The following is a 7,147-nucleotide window of genomic DNA, read 5'->3' as shown; positions in this document are numbered from 1 at the left end:
AAAAAAAAAAAAAGACTTGGAATCTTATAGTGGTGGAAGGCATTAAGTTCCTGTTCCCATGTATAAGGTCCTCTAGCCAAACAACCCTTGTTATCAAATGGACCAAATGTGGTTCCTGCTTATTCTTGAGCAGCAGGTTTCAATTTCCTGCCAAGCCATGGAATTATTCAAATAAGTTAATCACAGCCTTTATTGGGAACCAGAGGGCATTCTACCCTCTTGACATTACAAAGTTGGCCTCCACACCTCGTGGTTGTTCACATTTTTCCTGAGTGCAGCTCCCACATGGCCCTACATGGCATGATGAACTCCGTCCGTGGGCTGTGAGTGTACGTGATTAATAAATTGCTGTCAATCTGATCTGCTTTGTTTCAGGTGTTGTATGTTTAGCTACCCCCACCACTCTAGGGTAGGAATCCCTCCCTCACCAATGATGCAAAGAGGAGGCAATCAAAACACACACACACACACACACACACACACACACACACACACAGATATATATATGCAAGTATTTTTTTCCTTTACTGTGTCATTTTTCACTTTCTTGATGGTATCATTTACAAAACATGTGTTTTTAATTTGATGAAGTTCCATTTATCATTTTGTTTTGTTTTGATCACTTATGCTTTTGGTGCCATATCCAAGAAGGCTTTGGTAACTCAAGGTTCCAAAAATTTACTCCTATGTTTACTAAGAGTTTTATAGTTTTAATTCTTACATTTCGATCTATGATCCATTTGGAGTAAATCTTTGTATGAGTTGTAAGGAATTGTTTCAGCATCATTCTTTTGCATGTGGATATTTAGTTGTTGAACACAATTTGCTGAAAAGAGTATTTTTCCTCATTGAACTATTTTGGCACTCCTGTCAAAAATTGCCCATTACCTGTTGAATAATTTCTTGTGTGTGTACTTAGAGAAATTTCCATTTTTGCCTCTCTTTATAGCCTCTCTTGTAGCTTGAATATAGTATGTGTCCTAGGACTCAGATATCAGATGTACCCGTGAGAGACTATGATACATACAGGAGCAATATGCAAACAGGCCTGGGTGTTGCCTCCTGTTTGCTGGGGTAGCACTGACGACAGTGGTTTCCTCTAGTCTTGGTGGGACCTGGGTAATGGTTTATTCTTTAACAGGTCAACTACACCATGATTTTTGACATTGTACCCAAGGTCATCCTTGGGCCTTGTTCTCTAGGCATCTCAACCAGCACTCCTATGGATTATCATATATATTTTTTGGCTTTATCAGCCAGTGTCAACTTCTGTTCCTTACAACCCAGAGTCTGACTCATACACATGTTAAGGAGAGATAAAGTAGAATTCCAGGTAATGAATTGCACTTTAATTTTGCATATAAAATGAATCTGACAATCCCTACTGGCTTTTAAGATGGAGATGTAGAGGACATTCTTACAAAAAGCAGTACCTGTTTTAAGCCAGTGTGATGTAAACCTTGGTGTTCTGTCCCCTGCTAAATTAAAGACAAGCATTGGACTCCCCAATCCAAATTTGCATAGACATTTTATACTTTCATCTCTGACCAGCTCTGCCCCATTCTTTTCCTTCTTCTGATTCTTAGCTCTATTCCATAGTTAGGTCTGTATGTTGTGTTTGGACCCAGTTGCATATTAAACTTCCTGGTTTGACTTGCAATCTCCTCCTTGAGGAATGGGACCCAGAACAACCTCTTTCTGACCATCACATCTGAATTAGCCTGTTGATTATCCCTTAGGACCTAATTCCTGGCTCCAGGTAGCTTGGCAGGTTAAAGGTCGCACCTGCCTAGCCCAGCTCAATCCATTTTACTCCAGTTCTCTGGATTCAGGAGCATGTCAGTTGCTACGTGGAGGAGAGGTAAGTTGTAGCTCATGGGAAATTACCTGGAGGAGGTAGAGTGCCCACATCTGAGGGGAGGTAGCAGCTCTTGTGAAAGGTGGTAACAGAGGAACTAGCAGTAAGTCACTGAGGACTTGCAAAGCCTCCTTCCTATATTCTCCTTGAGGGGGAACCCCAGTTCTTCCCAATTCCTTTGTCCTGAAAAAAGTATTAGGTAAATTAGAAAAATGACTTTACTTCTTCATAGAGATGCAAAATTCTTATGAAGAAGAGCCAACTATTTGTTAATGAATTCAAAGGTTTGACCTTTTTTTATGTCCTGTCTGAAAGGGGATTTGACTAAATATACATTACTAGAGTCCTCTATTCTCTAGAAATTCCGTATTCCACATTTCCTATTTTTCTTTACCACAAAATTTACACTTGAGGGCTCTGGAGCCACTTGCAACCTTAATAGCTACAAAGAATAATCTGGGGATAAGTTGGGGTAGGGTGGGAGTGGAGAAGGAGAGAGATTTCTCTCTCAAGGATCTCATGAAGCTGCCAGTATTGTCCCCTTTAGCTGCCATAGTGATTGCTGGGTAATGTAATACTGATGGGTCCTAATATGGAGATATATTGCATATTCTCTATCTATCCTGGAGAATTGAATTCTACTGTCATTTTCTTTTCGCTTCATAGATGATCAGCTTCAATCTTTGCCTATGTTGTTAAAAACTAGAATGAGTGTGAATAGTGTCATTGGGAAAAAAAGTGAGACATTTTTGAGAGCATGAACCAAAAAAAATAGATTGGTAAAAGTAATGTGAAATGGTCTCTATCAAAGTCATTATGTTTGATAGGTTTTTCTAAGGCATTGACCTCAGAGGTGTCTTCGAGAGATGTTTTCAAGATACAGCGCTCTTACAAAAGAAGACAGCAGAGTCAGTGGGCTAAAAAATAGACTGGAACCTGGAGGGACCCCATTTGAAATTCTATTTCCCTACTGAATCTCTGAGGTACAGTGACAAAGTCACTTCAGCCATCACTGCTTCTGTTTTACTATCTGTAAATGGGAATAATATGTTCTTGTGTAGTTTAATAGCTTACAATTTATCATATTACAGAAGTGTTATACATTTATTCAGGAAGAAATCCAGATGGACAAGAAGAATGCAAAATATGCCCTCAATCCTCCTTTCCCAGTCCAGAGGGAGGAATTACTTCTCTTTGGTGTATATCTTTTGAGGTCTCCATATTATCTTCTTTGTATCCTAAATTTCAAGAATGATGCTTTAGCCATGATTGATGTACATTGAAAATCCCATCAAATTTAACTACATTTTGACTCATCACTCTTCTCTTTCTTCTTGAAGGAAAGTAAGTTCAATCATACCAGAAAATCAGTAAAGTTGGTATATGAAATAGACTTTATGTTACATAACAAAATTGTTAATTTGTACCTCATGAAGTAAAATTTCAAACATGGATAGTTATACCTAGGGCAACCATACTGGCAAACATTGATCTTGTGGACCATGTGTAATATCTGTATATAGTTCTCCATCGACAACATATAGGAGAATAATACTTACTAATGGAACAACACAGGGAAGAGTACAGGGAAGTTCCTTTGCTGATGGAAAAATCTTTCTAGGTTGGGTTCAAGGATTGGGTAAGACCCTGATCTCTGTATGATGCTACATAAGCCAGCTGATGATGACCATGGTGAACCAGTGACTACCCATGGGTTGGTCAGTTCATTTGTTGCCTTCATGGGATCGTGTATCTCCTAACATGCCCAGGAACTTAGACGGCCTCTCTGGATTGGTTCGTTGTGGAGAGGCAAGTGAGGTCCTTCCAGTAATTATTACCTCAGAGTAGAGAGGGATAGACTGAGATGGGGATTTCTGAGATGACTCCTCTTACTTACACTGACCGTTCATGGATTGAGAACCGGTTGTCTGGAGGGAAGGCATGGGAGGGCGATTTTACACAGAATATATTCTTATGCATTGAGTTTTCTACCATGTAAAAATAGTATCTATTCCAAAAACAAATACTATTTAACATTTTAAAAAATGTGCAAATACAAATGGCAATGAAAAAATCTGGCATTTCAGGTGGAAGTTAAATGGCTACATTGAATTTTTAAATCTTATATCCAGTTTAGTTCTCTTGGGAGCATAAAAAATGTGACAAAATATTTACATGTAGAAAATTCTATTTCCTATAATATCCTGGATTAATGAAAAAATCTTGTGATGTTGCTTTTATAGCAGACTATATTCCAATATAGGTGCTATGGCCACAGGCTTCAAATCACCTTAACTAAACCCACCAAGAAATACAAAAGACAGTCTCCCAAATCAGCTAAAACTGAGCTGTCCTCCACTGAGTGAAATGTGTTCTGTGTTATCTTGTCCACAACAGAGAAGTTTTTCTGATCCTAACCATGTTTTGTTATTTTAAAGCTTTATGAGTTTTTGTGCTCATGGGCAACTTTTGATACTTTCCAAGAAAGTGTTTGTCTCTTCGCCCATTATGCTATGCACAAGCATTTGAAATGTCACTTACTACAGAAGTAAATACTTTATATAATCTGTATGATTTGAATACATGCAACTAGTGGTACTAGATTGGAGTTCTTCCACGTAATAGATTACACAGTTACTTAACAAGCTACTAATGTGACTGAACTAGTCTGCATTCATCTGATGCCCTATGTTTAGTCTCCAAATATTTTGTATTATACTTTTAATTTGGGTGAGGACTAAGCTTGCCTGTTAGAAAATACACTTAACATAGACTGTAAACTATTAAATTTTCTTTGTTTAGATATTTCTTTTACAGGTCTGGGCAAGTAAACATTTTGAATTTTCTACCTACCTATTATTATTAAGATCTCATAAGGATTATCCAGAAATTAATAACTAAAAAAACATATCACAGAATATTGTTTCCATATTAATAACCCAAGCCCAGATGTAAGTACATTCATTGTATACACTCTTTGTATCCAAATAGCTTTGTCATATTAAAAATAACTTGGTTTTGTGTATTTCTGAGAAGTTTTTTGATTTCTTCCTTTTCATTATTACTGTGCCCCTCTTGTTCAAGCATTCTCTCTCTTTTGCTACATTCTTTTTTTATTTTTTTTATTAGCTATGTTCTTGCCTTTCATTCTGTTCTCCTATAGGCCAACTAAATCAACTGGAGGCTTGCAAACTGATCCTGGTTAAATCTCAGTACAATTACAGGAAAGTTTTCAACACTCCTGAGTTCTGCTTTTCTCTCTAAACTGTGTGAGGCTGATTAAATTATGCACTTGACACCTATGCTCTTAAAACAGAGATGTGTTTAATGGGATGTGGCAATCAAATATAATTTCACCTTTAATTTATTTTTTGAGCTGTTTTTATGGTGAACAATGGCAAACATATGGTAAAAATGCATAAAGCTTAATAAATTATTATAAAGTAAAAGAGTATTTAACTATCACCCAGGTAAGTTAATAGAACATTGCCTGCACCCCAGAATCCCCTCCTGTGTTCTTGCCCATTTACATCTCCCTCCCTTCTCACAAATTAACCACTCACCTGACTTTCATGGTAATTACTTCCTTCCTTTATTCTGTAATTTCCCAACCTATGTATTCATTCCCTGAAACTGTAATTTAGTTTGGTCTAGTTTTTAGCTTTACATAAATGTAGTTTATAAATATTTGGGTCTGGCTTTGTATGCGTCAGGTTCCTGGCAGGAAAGAAATACCATATTCAAAAGCAGAATTTATAAGAGTTTCATAAAGAGACTATATACAAGTTGTATACAAGATTAAAGGAAATCAACAAGGCATGTTACAGCACTCAAGAGCTAACAATAGAGGGGAAGGAGGAAGCGTTTACTTCCCACAGGCCTGCAAGCAGTTAGAACCCTGTGTTCCCTATTGCTGGGGCTGAGCGAGAGCTGCTAAACAGCAAATATGGCCTTTGGCAGAGAAATGTAGCCACTGCCAACTATGCCCTGGCAGAGAGAGGCCAAAGGAGCAAATATGCTAAACCTCTCTCCTCCTGCCCTCTCATCTACCTCTTATTAGTGGGATCCGACCAAAAGCCAGAGGGCAAGTGGGATATTTGAAGAAATCCATACTAATTAGACTCCTAGACACAAAGATGGCTAGAGAAGGATGGAGAGTGGACCTGGAGGGCTATATTGAGCATGTCCAGAACTGTTTTTTGAGAGATTTAGTCACATTGTTGTATGTAACCATATTTTGTTTATTTTTACTGCTGTATGAGGTATGACAATTAAGTTTGCGAACTCATCCTAGGAAAGGTGCTACCTACCTCATTGATGAATATCACTATGGTCACCTTTGAAGTACTCCCCTTGGGAAGCTATGCGCCAATGCCAGCACCTAGTCTACCCTTCAAAGCAATTTTGGAACTCTTTTTCTGGAATCGCCATCAGAGCTGTTGCCGTATTACTAATGATGTCCTGAATGTCATCAAAATGTCTTCCTTTCAAAATTTTCTTTATCTTCAGGCAAAGAAATAAGTCACTGGGGGCTAGATCAGGTGAGTAGAGAGGGTGTTCCAATACAGTTATTTGTTTACTGGCTAAAAACTCCCTCACAGACAGTGCTATGTGAGCGAGTGCATTGTCTTGATGCAAGAATCATAAATTGTTGATGAAAAGTTCAGGTCGTTTTCGTCTAACTTTTTCACAGAGCCTTTCAGCACTTCCAAATAGTAAACTTGGTTAACTGTTTGTCCAGTTGGTACAAATTCATAAAGAATAATCTCTCTGATATCAAAAAAGGTTAGCAAGATCGTTTTGATGCTTGATTTGGACTGACGGAAATTTTTGGTCGTAGAGAATTGGCTGATCCATTGTGCACTTTGATGCTTTGTTTCAGGGTTGTATTGGTACACCCATGTTTCATCATCAGTGATAAAAATGCCCCAAAACATCTTCCTGTCTCTCCAAAAGGTCTTGGCAAACTTCGACTGTCTTTTGCTTTTCTTCATGTTTGAGCTCCTTCAGGACCATTTTTGCACACACCTTTCTCATGACAAGATTTTCCTAACTGTTTCTTCATAGATGTTTACTTGGTCAGCTATGCTTCTCACAGTCAGCCAATATTTGGATGCACAATTCAACAAATTTTTGCAATGTTTTCATCAGTTCTGTTCGTTACTGGCCGCCCAGACCTCTCTTCATCAGTGACACATTCTCTCCCCTCAGAAAAACGTTTAATCTATTTGTACACTGCTGTTTTCTTCATGGCATTATCCCCATAAACTTGGACTAACATGTCCCTGA

Source organism: Hipposideros armiger, unplaced genomic scaffold (assembly GCF_001890085.2).
Source record: "Hipposideros armiger isolate ML-2016 unplaced genomic scaffold, ASM189008v1 scaffold_595, whole genome shotgun sequence".
Classification (NCBI taxonomy): domain Eukaryota; kingdom Metazoa; phylum Chordata; class Mammalia; order Chiroptera; family Hipposideridae; genus Hipposideros; species Hipposideros armiger.
Note: the sequence above shows the minus strand (reverse complement) of the source record.